The sequence below is a fragment of the Phoca vitulina genome, unplaced genomic scaffold (assembly GCF_004348235.1).
Source record: "Phoca vitulina isolate PV1807 unplaced genomic scaffold, GSC_HSeal_1.0 scaffold5, whole genome shotgun sequence".
Classification (NCBI taxonomy): Eukaryota; Metazoa; Chordata; class Mammalia; order Carnivora; family Phocidae; genus Phoca; species Phoca vitulina.
The window spans coordinates 25457327-25472279 of record NW_022589708.1 but is presented as its reverse complement, the minus strand read 5'-3'; the positions used below and the strand labels follow the sequence as shown (position 1 = coordinate 25472279).

The 14953-nt window shown below is 38.5% G+C and overlaps 1 pseudogene; it reads left to right on the top strand.

Annotated features, from left to right (window-relative positions):
• The first annotated feature begins 1510 nt into the window (after positions 1-1510).
• Positions 1511-3353, top strand: LOC116631289 (annotated as a pseudogene).
• The last annotated feature ends 11600 nt before the right edge of the window (positions 3354-14953 follow it).

Genomic DNA, 14953 nt, shown 5'->3' with positions numbered 1-14953 from the left:
CCAGGGAAGAATACTTTATTTGAATGACTATGTAAGAGGGCATTATTAAAAATAGTTATTTTCACTCAAAGGCATAGCAGTTATGAATATGAGCAACAGATTCACTCTTCCTGGAATCAATCTGATTGGAAGAGTACACAGAAAACAATTGACCACTTCTGTTTTTCCTTGAAACCACCAACCTCCTTGTCTCGGAACTCAGGTACTACTTTCTGACATCAGTTACTTCTGCCAATTGTCATTATCAGTGTTCGTGTCTCAACACGAACTTTGTTTGTCCTATCAAATTTTATCTGTATAATCTTTGATCATAAAATATCCTTACATTTATCAATCAAATACATTCCAATGTGCTGGCAATAAAAAATAATATAACTAATGTTCTTTAATGAAAAGTGCATACTCTCTTTCATTAGATATTTTTGGCTTGTCAAGACAGTTGCCAATGTCCCTCTTTTCTGTGAAAAGTACTGCCATCCACAAAGACAGACTTACACCAATTGTGATTATATTACATGTCCCTGATTCCCCGAAATACAGTGAATCAGAATGGAATAGATATATGCTCATTGCTAAAGCCATGAGATTCTCTAGAACTTGGAATGGGAACTCAAAGCAAGCAAACACTCTCTGCTGGTATCTTGCATGGTAAAGACAAAAACCTTAAAGTTACAGAGACCCATTAAGCTGACTATATGCAACAAAAAGCATATATGATGGGATAAGGATAGAGACTGTGTTTTTACATTTTTTAGATTAAAATCTATGTTGAATGTTTGGAATAATTTCTTTGTTATAGAATAGTGCTTGGAATTAAGAAAATTCCTGGCTTTTTTTGTTGGACAAGTGTATAGTGGGACGGTGATCTTCAAAAGTCAACTCACTTGAGTAACTTAGAAAAGTAATTGGAATTGAAAATGTGCACTTTATGTTGTCCATCATATTTCAAATTAAAAGCTAGCTTTTATGCATCAGAGGACAAAGATTGTTTGTGAAACATTACTATCCCCAAGATTTCCTTCTCTGTACCTCCTACCAATGCACTCACCTTCACTTCATATGCTATCTCAGCAGGATAGAAGGGACTACCTGGATACAATTAATTCATAGCTTTTCATTATAGATATCTGACTGTATTATTGGACTTACTCTAAGAATCTGAGGGCACAATGTGAATTTAGTTCTAAATCTGTTGGACCAGAGAGAAGAAATAATTAGTTCATGTTCATAAACTGAGCAATTCTAGCAATTAGGATCATATTAGCAATACAGTTTTTTTAAATCTGTCTGTAATAGGTAATTATCAAAGGAAACAGGAAGTGAACAGTATATAAGTATTTTATGGAGGAAGGCACTGGTTGGAAGACTAAGTATCCTTAGAGGTAAACCTAAGCCCTCTTCTGGCCAGGGGCCAGTGGGCACAAGAAGGGAGAAGGTGTTGCAATAGCCTCAGGGCAGGCAGGGGGGCAGAGAACATATCACCTGAGGACTCGAGATGCCTCTCTAGGGCATGAGCCCAGGCAAGAGTGCCCACTGCAGCTGCTTCTTTGAGGGACCTGTCAACCATCCCACCCCGGATGTTGCCACTAGTACCAGAAGAGAAATAACCTTCCAGCTGCCTTTTTGGCTGTCAGCACCATCAGGAAAGCTGACGGGACCTGCATGCACACAAGCACATCTGCCTATTCTCCATGGGATGAGGAGGAGAGCATGGCCCACTATCAGCAGCCCTGCCACTCAGACTCTGCCATCTGGCTCACCTCGCTGCACTGAGTCTGGCATGTCTCTTCACTCCGCTTTCTCGCTGCCCAAGGCAGAGGAAGAACAGGAGCCACTGGTGTTTGCAGAGCATCCCTTGAAGAAGCCCCGCACTGGCTGTACTGCAGTGTTTTCAAGGACCCTGTGACATCATGTGTGGGCACACGTTCTCTCAAAGATGAGCCTTGCAGACACAGAAGTGTCCTATGGGCAACGCCGAGCTGATGGTGGTGGTGAACAACTTGTTGTGGTGGAGCAGATCCAGGAGCTCTTCCTCCAGTAAGCTCTGTCCCTGGAAGGACCACAAGAGCAGCTGTGACAGACCTGTGCAGTGCCCCCCAAACCCCAGCTGCCTACTTTTCCTGAAGATGAACCTGGAAGCCCAGCTCAAGGAGTGTGAACACATCAAGTGTCCCCACCCGAAGTACATGATTCACTAGGAACCAGGACACATTCGAGACATACCTGGAAACTTGCTACTTTCAGGCCTGAAGGAATTCCTGCGGCAGACAGAATACCACTCCAGGAAGGCACATGGTACTAGTGTGGAAGATCCAGGAGCTGCTTTCTTGAGCTCTCTGCTGGGCAAGCTCTAGGAGAAGCTGGTGAAGGGCATCAAGAACAAGTTTGATATCCTGAATGAAAACCAGCAAACTCAGCAAGAGCATCATGGAGTTTCAGAGGGATGTGTCCATGTTGACAGACCAGCTGTCCCGCATCAATGCATGCCTAAACATGGGAATCCTACGAGTCCCATGACCTTCAGCAGATCTTCAGTGCAAAGGAATTTTCCTGCGCTACCAGGGCTCTGTCTTGTGCCTTTGCTTCCATTCCACAGGTGACCTGCTTTTCAGTGGCTTCTCCAACAAGACCATCAATGTGTGAGACACATGTACCACCTATTAAGTGCCAGAAGACACTGGAGGGCCATGATGGCTTTGTGGTAGCATTCTACATGCTGGGTGCAGCTTCTACAGCAACTCAGAAGACTGTACCATAATCTTGTGAGACATCCTGCAGAAGATGAACACAGTCCTGGCATGACCACACAATGTGAATGCTGGTTTCCTCACGCAGCATATTCTTCAAAGTCTCTCTGAAGGCCATCAAGGTCTGCAACATCTTGGGCACCCAGCTGAGTTGAAGAAGCTCATGGGCCTCAGCCACTGGGTATGGGCCCTGATAGCTGCCCAGAAGTACCTGTATAGTGGCTCCTACCAGTAAAGATTTGGAACATCTAGACCCTCACCTGCATCCATGTCCTACAGACATCTGGTGGCAACATCTATTTTATCCATGTGGTGAAACACTACACTGTCTATGGCACCTAGAACTCATTCATGTGGGGGCATGGAGTCTAAGGAGCAAGTGTGGACCCTGACAGTCCACAGGTACTGTGTATGCTCTTCATGGTCTACCAGACCAAAGTCTTCAGCCCCTGGTATGACTGGTCCCTCAGGATCCAAAGAAGGAACAACATCATGTGTACACAGACGCTGCTGTGTCACCAGGGCAATGTGACTGTGATGTCTGTGTCCCAGGGCTGGCTCTTCTCAAGGACTGTGGACAGCACTGTGAAGATTTGGACTTGCTGACAGGGAATCCAGACTGAGTGTTGGCTTCTTCTGGGGAAGGCTGGCCACATGAGTGGTCTCAGTGTCTGCCTGCTTTGTGGGGACAAGCAGACAGGGCTCAGCCTGCCAGGCAGTGGCCTCCCTGCCCTACACTCAGCAAGCCTCCTTTTGCTTGGTCCTGCTCTCAGTGCTGCCAAACAATGCCCAGTCCCTCTCTCCAGGTGCCATGTTGGATGCTCTCTTTGCCCACCTCCGTTCCCACCATAGATGGACTAAGGCCTTTTTACTGTTTCTAGACTATATATGGATTGGATTACTTCCTGATTAAAATAAAAGTCTCATGGAATATGAAAAAAAGAAAAAAAAAAGAAATACTAAACTTAATCTGAACAAAAGATTTAAAGTTGGCTTAGGTAGAGCAAGCATCTATCAAGGTTGATCAATATTTATAATATTCTCTTGGGGTGCCTGGGTGGCTCAGTCATTAAGCGTCTGCCTTCGGCTCAGGTCATGATCCCAGGGTCCTGGGATCAAGCCCCGCATCGGGCTCCCTGCTCAGCGGGAAGCCTGCTTCTCCCTCTCCCACTCCCCCTGCTTGTGTTCCCTCTCTCGCTGTGTCTCTCTCTGTCAAATAAATAAATAAAATCTTTAAAAATAAATTAATAAAATTTATAATATTCTCTTGAGTTGTTTGCCTCGGCATGGGGATAAAAAATAAAGTGAAATAGATGAGTTGCTGATTTATGGAAGACATAATTTCAGTCTGAAAATTTAAAGTAATTTTTTTAATCTTTAATGTAACAAAGATGATATGTATCTACAAACATGATAGTAACAAATATACCATGGTCATTTTTACAGCCTTTGGTCCTGAAATATGTTATGTATATGGCACATTCATATGTTGTCAATCACATGGTCTACTTAATATTGTCCAGTAAAAGCTTGTTGCAAATCTAACGTATAGTGGAAAATATACATTTGTTAGATAGAGATTGACCTGCTAATATTCATATAACAACTCTATTTAAAGTACACATTTATCCCAAAGGTGGCAGTTTAGCAATTCATAAGTTTTCCAGCTCTAGTTGGCAATGCCCATAGCCTGACCTAATCAGCACTTTAGAGTTGCATCCAACTAAATCCAACATAGACATCTGTGCTAGCTTAAGCACTATGTGTGGAATTATTTCTGGGTTATGTTTTCTTATGCATGGTGTAAATCTAAGAGCTATTATACAAGAATTCTCTACACAAAAGTGATTCGGATCAACTCTCTGCACTTAGAAATCCCAAACAGTTGGGAGAGAAAATGGATGTTGTACAAAAGATTCAAATGACAACAGCTGCAGACAAGCTGTGCATCTGGCACATTCTGACTCTTGTTATGAGCACAGAGTACAAGTGACAATTGCTTTTCCTTAATCCTGTGATTGTGGTCTGTACAACTGGAATCATTTTTCCATAACTTTTGGACCTCCTACAGACATCTATGTCCTAAATTTCATCTTTCACTGCATTACATCATGGTATTGTCGCAGTATGCCGTGACCCGATAAATTGGTATTTTATGTGCTGCCTCTGTATGCACTTAATATTGATAAAAAGAAAATTACTCATAATGGTAATAGGGTGAGACAGACAAAAAAGAATTATTTAGAGGTATAACAGCTACACTCAATTTTTTAAGTGGTGATACTTTTTCTTGTTTCAGTTCAACAAATATTTATTACAGCCTACACTATGGGTGAAAGCAAAAATGTAATCCTTGTATTCAAGGAGACAAAAATTACATATGAAACATTGAAATATAATCCAGACAGTACTTCTGTGCTGAGATATTTGGTGCAAATTTTGAGTTTTATAGATGTTCTGAAATGAAGTAACTAAGGGTATGTATAAGGTAAATACACCTGCCTTTATGGTAGCATTTCTCATAGCCAATCATGATAGCTACAATTATTGAGCACATACCATCGCTTCTCGGCCTTTTGGCTAAGATCAAGTGAGCACATACCACTTACCAGACACTATATATTAACTCATTTAATTATCCCAACTACTGTAGGAGTCATTTTGTATTATTAGGCCATCAGGTCACAGATGAAAACCACAGTTTGAGAAGGTTAAATATGGCTCATTATTCCTTGCACTAAATGCAGAAAGGATTCAAGCCCAGGACTCTATGATTCCAGAGTTCTTTTTCTTAAGCCTTTCATCACCTTGCCTAATCAGGCGCTCTTATGCAGAACATGTGCTCCCCACTTCCCTCCACCTTTACGGAGATATAACTGACATATAACCTTGTGTAACTTTAAGGTGGACAACATGTCTATTTGATACACTTATATACTGCAAATATGATTACCACCGTAGTGTGAGTTAACACCTCCGACACTTCACATAATTATCTTTTTTTTTTTTTTGTCTGAAAGCATTTAAGATCTCTCTTGGAAACTTTCAAGTATATAGTACAGTACTGTTATCTATACTCAATGCTGTATATTAGATCCCCAGACCTTAACAACTGGAAATTTGTACCCTCACTCCCCCTCCCACTCACCCACTCCTTACCCCTGCCGGGCCCTGATAGTCATCATTCTACTCTGTTTCTACAAGTTTGGCTTTTCCATAGTTGTTTTGGATTTTTTTGTTGTTGTTGTTTTGTTTTATTTTTCAACATTAGTAGAGAAATTTTGCCACTCAGGGGACATTTTCAATGTCTGGAGAAAGTTTGGGTTTCATGACTGGAGGAGCTGTTACTGGCATCTGGTGGGTAGAAGCCAGAGATGCTGCTAATCATCCTATACTGTACAGGGAAGCTAGCTCCTTACAACAAAGACTTATCCTGTCTAGAGTATCAAACAGTGCTGAGGAGACCTTGGCTAGACAATTCTTTGTTGTGGAGGGGTATCTTGTGCACCATTGTTTGGTTAGCCACACTCTGGCCTCTCTATGTTATATTGCATTAGCATTCCCTCCCCCAGTTATGACAACCACAAATATCTGCAAATGTTAACAAATATCCCCTGATGGTAGGGTGGATAACATCCTTGTTTGACAGCCGCTGCCCTGGAGGAATTAGCTCACAGAAAAGTGAGGAAGACAGAGAATTAGCTTTGCCCAGATAGTCATATTTCATGTAGCGAAAAGAGGAACAAAGTTCTATTCCTGAAACAGAGCATCAGGGATTCATTTTGCCTAGGTCAGTTCATGGAGTCTTCACTATAACATGGCTGTAAAGTGGATCTTAAGGATAAATAGGGTAACAACAGTCCTAGACAAAAAGGGAAGTAATTTCATTCAAAGGGAGAAACCCGTGCAAAGTCATAGCAGAGGATGGAAAATGTGGCAAATGCAGGACTTGAGGACCCATTCCATGTGGCTCATCAATCGAGTGAGAGCAGGTGTGATGGTAAATTTTATGTGTCAACCAGACTGGACCACAGGATACCCAGACACATAGCAAAACATCCTTCTGGGTGTGTCTGTGAGGGTATTTCTGGATTAACATTTGAATCAGTAGACTGAGTAAAGCCAGTTGCCCTCCTTAATGTGAGTGGGCCTCATACAATCAATTGAAGACCTGAATAGAACAAAAAGGCTAAGTAAGAGGAAATTTCTATCTTATTGCTTAGGCTGGGACATTGCTCTTCTCTAGCCTTCAAACTCCTACTTAGACATTGTTTTTTCTTGTGTCTTGAGCCTGCTGGCTTTCAGAGTAGAACTTACCTTATCAACTCTCTTCAGACATTCAGATTCAGACTAGTACTACACATAGTCTAGTGTATAATCACACAATCACATCATCATGTGAGTCAGTTCCTTATAATAAATCTCTTTAGATCTCTCTCTCATCCTCTCTCTCTTTCTCTGTTACTATATATATTATAAATATCTTAAAATAAAAATACTTATATATATAAAATAACTATGAGTGAGATTTAAAAACATACTTCCTATTGAAGCATACACATCCTATTGATTCTATTTCTCTGGAGAACCATGAGTAATAAGTGAGAGGTCATATTGGAGAAAGAACAGGCTGGAGACAGAGGCTGGAGTCTGACTACTTGGGCCTCATGTAATGAGCTGAGACATTTTAACTTATTTTTTAAATGATATTTTGAAATATCTTTCCTGAGGGAAACATGAGCTAATATAAAATTTTGATATGTTTGTTATTTTTCATCTGTTATTTGCCAAAATGAGGGATGCCGGTAAAGGATTAAATATGGTTGTTCATGAGTTTATTGATTTGAAGAAAGGTTTTGTGGCTAGTATAAAGTAGAGCCACGTTGGGATAGGCTGGAGGCTGAATGAAAGCCCCTTTTGCTGAAGATGAGGCAAGAGATGATGGGTATGGGTTGCTAATCGTAGAATTAAGGAAGGACAGTTTAGGCAGAGGGAACAACACACAGGAGATATGATAAAGAGAAATATTGGGGTCACAGTAACTCTTCCCTATTCAATATTACATCATACAATTTACTCTTTGTATTCCAACATGGCTTCTTGATTCAAAAAGGTCATATTTGTGTTCTGTTTCATTTTCCCAAGAGCAAAGATAAATTGAGAAAGTTAACAATGTATCCGTTTTCTTCACTTATATCCTTCCAGACAATTTCTAAACCATTCAGGTAACATTTAATGTAAGTACATAAAACAAATATCCCCTTCTACTTTGTTTTTGGTGCCAAATATGAGTTTAAAAGAGCTCTCCTGGGGCACCTGGTGGCGCAGTTAGTTAAGCCTCCGATTCTTGGTTTCCTCTCAGGTTGTGATCTCAGAGTCCTGGGATGGAGCCCCCGCACCAGGCTACGCGCTCAGCAGAGTCTGTTTGAGATTCTTCCTTCCTCTACCTGCCCCCCTGCTTGTGCGCACTCTCTCTCTCTTTCTCTCTAAAATAAATAAATCTTTAAAAAAATGAAAAAAATAAAGGAACTCTCCTACCCCCAACTGAATACACAGGTTACTTGTTTCTTACACAGAGCAACTGGTTACAGTTAAGTATTTAAAAGAGCCCTTACTGGGGGGGGGGGGGGGGGCAGTTTTTTTTCCTCCCTGGAAAAAAATTATGGAACTTTGATAACTAGGCAAATTATTAAGCCAATATCATCCATATTTCTGTCCACGAACTGTATAACGCCATGTCTAATAGGAAAACAAACACAAGAGCTGAATGTTAGGAAGCCAGCAAGGTTTTCGTTTTCTCTGTATTTTATCTGAGTTAACTGAGTGAGTCCAATAAAACCTTTGAGGCAATCATTCCTGAATTATTATATGCTCCCGACTACACCCTGGAGACACATGCACTGACAGAAATACAGGTGGCTGTGGGGCACTTCACTTAATTGGACCAATGTTACGAGCTAACTTTAAGCTTTAGTATGACAGAGATTGTTTCGGCAATTCAGAAAATCTAAGATTTTTACTAACAGGTAAGTAAATAACTGTCTGAATCACACTCCTCATGATCTCTAGAATGGCTGTAGGCAAAAATGTGAATTAAAAGTCTGTCTTAGCAGTTCTCACCTGGCCACCTATCACACTCCTCTTGGTAGAAAAGACTTAAACTGCTCTGTTTACAAACATGCACGACTGAAAATCGGTGTGTTACTTCTCTAAGTATAATGGTTTTTAACCTTATTTGTAGTTATAAAATAAAAGGTTCTGTTCAGTTTAAAAGACTCATGTTTTTGAAGCAGGCAGATTAAACATTTAGCTGGCAGAGGTATCTTTCAGCCTCCCGGGTCACTGTAGCTAGTGCCCTGCCTCCAGGCTTCCCACAGGACAGCAGCTTCCCACGTAAGGCGTGGGTGGACCGTGATAAAATGCTATAGAGAAGAAGGGAGAAAGAGAAGAGGTTAATTAGACGTTGCAGAGCTGTTAGTGCTCCTGGCAAGTTAGGTAGAAACCATACTTCTGCCCTGCATTCATGTTTTATTTTGGGACTGTCACTGACGCTGAGATTTGAGCTGTGTTTCTGGATTGATGTACTGACCCTACTTGATTTCAGAGCAGGAATAGTATGTTGCTGAAATATGCATTTTTCATTTTATACTTTCTTCTGAATTATGATTCCATAAGTCATATTTAAAAAGGTAGGTTGTTTATGAGAAACTGTACATATACATATATACACACACATACATACAGAAATATATATATATATATATATATATATATTTCATCCTGAAATCATGTAATCATGTGAGAGTATAAATGTTTAATAAGATTTGTAACAACGTTAATAATTCATTCTGATATACAGAAGAACCTGAAAGAATGTCATTTCAGGCTGATTTTGAGAACCATATAACAAAGCATTTAATCCTGATCCATGGAGGAGAAGTTATCCTCTCACAACCAGGGGAGAAAATATCCTCTTACAATGCACCAAAGTTTTGTATTGTTTTCATTCTTTATAAATACTGACATATCAAATAAAGTTCAATCAGGAAATGTGAGGGAATTAATCAATTTTACTTTTACAGGGAATAGGAGATAACTTCAACACTTCCTCATCCCCCAGGCTAACATATTTTAAATGTTTAGCTAATTTAAATGTTAATGCTATTATCCAATAAAAAGAACCCAGGTTCCATTGAGAAAGAGATAAATCTAAGACTGGGGCAGGAAATATAAAAGATGAGCCATGAACATTTTCTGATGCAAGGAGTGAAAAAATGTTTAAAAAAACACAAATGATGGGACTATGTAAAAGGGACACAGAAGTTAAGTGAAAGAGCTCCCAGTGTCCAAATCAGAAAAAATTAGCAACGAAGTAAATAGAATATTATCAAAATATAATCTACAGTATAAAATGAATATCCATAGATCCATACTGATATAAATAAATAATTGACTAAATAAATCAATGAGGAGTAATAAATCTACCATGAAGAAATACTCCAAATAATTTGTATAGCTACTTCCTCACCAAAGAGATGGAGTGCAAATCCTCACAACTTAAGTGAAGACTGCACATAGAGACTTCGTTCCAAAGAGGATGGTATGCAAATGGGGGCGAGTAACTGTAGAGTGGAGAAATTTGACAAATACTATGTTAACCAGGTGGTCAAGTTTAATATAAACAGTGATAAGCTATGTTGATGTATGTACCCTTGATATGACGCGATGAGAATACTTTACTTCAGTGGTCTTTCATCGCAAAGTCATAGCCTCAGTTAAATCATCAGTAAAATATCAGACAAATCCTAACTGAAGGATGTTCTGCAAAATACTCGACAAGGACTCTGCAACTGTCCAGATTCCCCAAAACAAGAAAAGTCTGAGAAATTGTCACAGCCAACTGAAATATAAGGGGGCATAACGATACAGTGCGGTACCTTGCATGGAATCTAGTACTTGGAAATGGACATTAAGTAAACACTAAGGAAATATGGTTCAACAGTGGAATTGATGTATCTATATTAATTCATTAATTATAACATGTTACGCTAAGGAAAACTAAATGTGAGGTATATGGAAACTCTGGACTTATATTTGCATTTTTTCCTGAAAAATCTAAAACGAATCTGAAATAAAAAGTTCATTAAAAATTAAAGTGCAATTACATTTTAGTTCTTCAATCATAATAACCACAATTCAGATGCTCCATATCCACATGTAGCTGTGAATACTGTATTGGATAGCACAGATATAAAACATGTCCTTCATTGCACAATTGTATGAAGTCCTCTGGGACTTGTTCTTGTTCTAGACTTGTTTTTCAGCCTATTTCTTCTCTCTTTTCACTAACCCAACCTCCATACTAAGGTTTTAAGTTCTAGATCTAGGGATGAAAATACTAGAAAATATATGCCTGGTCTTCCTTTGCTCTTTCCACATTTCATATATTTACATTTAATAGTCATACTTTAAAATTTGAAACATCTGGTCTTAATTATTGTCCCCCCCAGTTTTTAAAAGTGTATTTGGTGTCCAACAAATATATGAAGGGAAGATAAGATTTCCAAAATACATTTAAATACCTTTCCATTGGTCTCTTAGGAATTTGGTAAATGATGTACTGTCCAAAGGTTATGACGCCTCTGGGAATTTTGCTTATTGGCACAGAACTTGCAAATCTTCATCCAGCAGATTCTGTAATAAATAAATAAATAAATAAATAAATAAATAAATAAATAAATAAAATAAATAATAAAATTCTGACTGTAATAGGATTCATCATGTTTATTATACATAAAATATTTCCTATTTCATCCTGAAATAAAATCCTGAACCATACATGATATTAGCACAAATTTGGCCACCCACAGTCTTAATGCCTACAGTCTGGATGTCATATTCCAAGTGTAACTGAAACCCAGAGCTCCCATCGTTTTTGAAAATGTTTCTTTACAGGATTTAGAGGAATTTCTTTAGAGGAAATTTCTTTAAAGAAAAATATGTTTTCATCCTTATAACAGGCATAAAAACAAAGAAATGGAAAAAGAAAAACTGTAGAAATGTATTGATTTATTTGCTATATTTCTAAATCAAAAGAAGTCAGAACAATCTTTTAATTTATACTGAAAAGAATAAGTTCCCTACTTTATATAAAAGTAGCATTCTCCATTAAAATATGATTGTCAGTAGTAATCTGCTCCTTGAGGCTATGAATTATTTTCTTTCTTTTTTTTTTTTTTTTTTTTAGATTTTATTTATTTGACAGAGAGCGAGAGAAGGAACACAACTGGAGTGGGAGGGTAGAGAGTGGGAGAGGGAGAAGCAGGCTTCCCACCGAGCAGGGAGCCCGATGCGGGGCTTGATCCCCAGGCCCTGGGATCGTGACCTGAGCCAAAGGCAGACGCTTAAAGACTGAGCCACCCAGGTGCCCCATGAATTATTTTCAATATAAAATTTTCTTTAAGAATCATTCCTAAAATTTCTTATTTTCTTTCACAGAAGTTCACACTGTCACATGACATCTTCCTTATAATTCCAGGAATACACACTGTGGTTGTAGTCATTAAATCAGAGTACTTTGGTCTAAAACTAAAATAAGAATTATTTTCAGATGTTTAAATAACCTCTGAGTTAAATATTATAAAGTTCAATACTTTATAAAATTTATTGCATCACCACAATTTCACATACAACTATTTTGTATTGGTTTTGAGCCTTCTGGTTGCTGAAGGATATAGGACATTTATGTATCTTGGTGATCAATGATTCAATTTAATTGGGTCATTACTGTGGCATATTCCAAATTGTGCCTGTCTGGTGAATATCAGGGCTTGCTTCATAGCACGTGTCTGGCTGGGATTTCCTGAAGAGCTTCCTAGAAGAGAACTTACTCCGAGGGAGAACTTGAGCATATATAATTTGATCAGTAAAACTGTCTCACACCTCACAAAAGGCACAGGAGTGTTCATATACAGTCTTATCCGCCACTCTGAAATATGCCTTGCCCAGCTCCATAAATTAGTGAATGGATCCTACCGAAAGGACCATTAATTAAATTAGGAATAGTCTTTTCCCCCGAACTCTCTAAGACACTGGCAGGGTGAGGACTTGTTTTAGTATTTTTAAAGAAGATATTAGGGGAAAAAAGACAGGAAAAAGTCATTATTTGTGGACAAGATTTTAGTTCATTGATGGTGGTAGTGGGGTGATGATGACAAGCAGTGATATAAACACGTGTGAAAGTGATGGACTTGGAGAGATAGGAAAGATGCAGCAGTGGTACCTAGTAGAAAAGCTACAGCAGCTGGTAACAAGGGCTATGAAACATACCCTGGAACATCTCAAAATAGTTAGAGGGAATTTTGAAATGAAAGGAAGTCCCTATTTCAAAAAATATCAGTCACTGTTAATGTATTATGTTGTGTGCCCTCTAGTTGAAGGAAACAAAACAAAACTCGTAAACAGAGATAGGATATTATAGGACGATTGCATTTTGAACCAAAAAATACCGAACACATCTAACACCTTATAATGTAACAGAGCTGGGGCGCCTGGGTGGCTCAGTGGCTAAGCGTCTGTCTTGGGCTCAGGTTGTGATCCTGGGATCGAGCCCCACATCTGGCTCCCTGCTCAGCGGGAAGCCTGCTTCGCTCTCTCCCTCTCCCACTCCCCCTGCTTGTGTTCCCTCTCTTACTGTCTCTCTCTTTAAATAAATAAATAAAATCTTAAAAAAAAATAATGTAACAGAGTTGATTTTATAGGCTTTTTTTTTAACACAGAAGAGTTAATTTGTGATTAAATATACATTTTATTTTCATCAGTTAGGGTTTCTTAAATGTGAGAAGGATGCAGGGTTTCAACACATTATACTTTCCATAGTTAAGTTTGTTTTGCTACTTTTTATACATCCTGAGCTAATGATCAGTTACTTCGTTGTCAGTTCAAGGAAATAAAGATGAAATCAGCAGCAGCTCCAATATTGTAAGTTGCCCCATTGTATCTTTACTTCAAAATGGTCTAATAGGGTAAAATATATTCCACCTTTTCTTTCTGGTTTAGTAAAGATATATGACTTCCCTCTCGGAACCTTACAAAAAAAAATGAAATCATTGATATAACCTAGTGTGCCTCAACTGGATATAATAGTGCTTTAAATTGAGTTTTTGGTTTTCTCTCTTATTTTGTATTACTTGAAGATTTTCATTCTCAATTTGTCACCCACATGGGAAGGAGGAAGAATGAAGAGTGCTCAAACACGGGGCTTATTTTCATTATCACATCAGACATTCAGTGGCATCTCTGTGTCCCTCCTCCCTTTATATCCTTTACTATCAGGGATCCTTATAAGCCCCAGGTTAACTTTTTCAGGGAAGATAATTAAAGGAACTGGTGGCTGTTCTCTTCATAGAGAGATAAGTATATAATCAGTGGTTCAACAATAGAATGATACAGGTCCATTTTAGCAGGTGATTTAAACACAACAACTGTTGGGAGTCTGTAAGAAATAGATCCCCAAATGGATGTGATTTCAGTAGCTGTACCCTCAACCCATGATTTCAAAAAGTCGAGTAGGGTGTCGATATTGTTTTTCAAGATATTTTCATGTTTGAGTTACCTGCTAGAATGTGCTATGTTACCTAAAGTTTATTTTTCTTTTTTTGAGGTTTGAAGGTTATACACAAGCCTCCAAGATGTTTGTTTTGTTGGTAGTTTGTATCTTGTGTTTTTGAAGGAGGTGGTGTATATTGTTCTCTCACATTCATAGTATCAGGAATAACATTTTATAATTAAACAAGAAACTGAGTGGTTTTACTTTCCTTTATTTTTATGTTATTTTTTTTCTTCCACCTAGGACTTCTTAAAGAGGGAAACAACATATTGTCATAAGGACAAAATAAATCCCTTTAATTTTTAAATGAATAGTTCAGGACTACTCCTGTCATTCACAAGCCTTATGGTCATGAGGAAATTCATTTTATTTGTCAGAACTTATTTTTTATTTTCATCTAGTGAAAATAAGTGAGCATATCAGCTTTCATCACTAAACTGAGTATCAAGTTAACTTTGTAAACAACAGTACTTAAGATTAATAGATTAATAAAGATTAATACCACAGCTGATACACTAGCTCCAAAGAGAACACCTTCAAATCTATTTTCTTTTGCTCAGTCAAGGTTGTAAAAATTACATAATTTCTTCCACTTTCA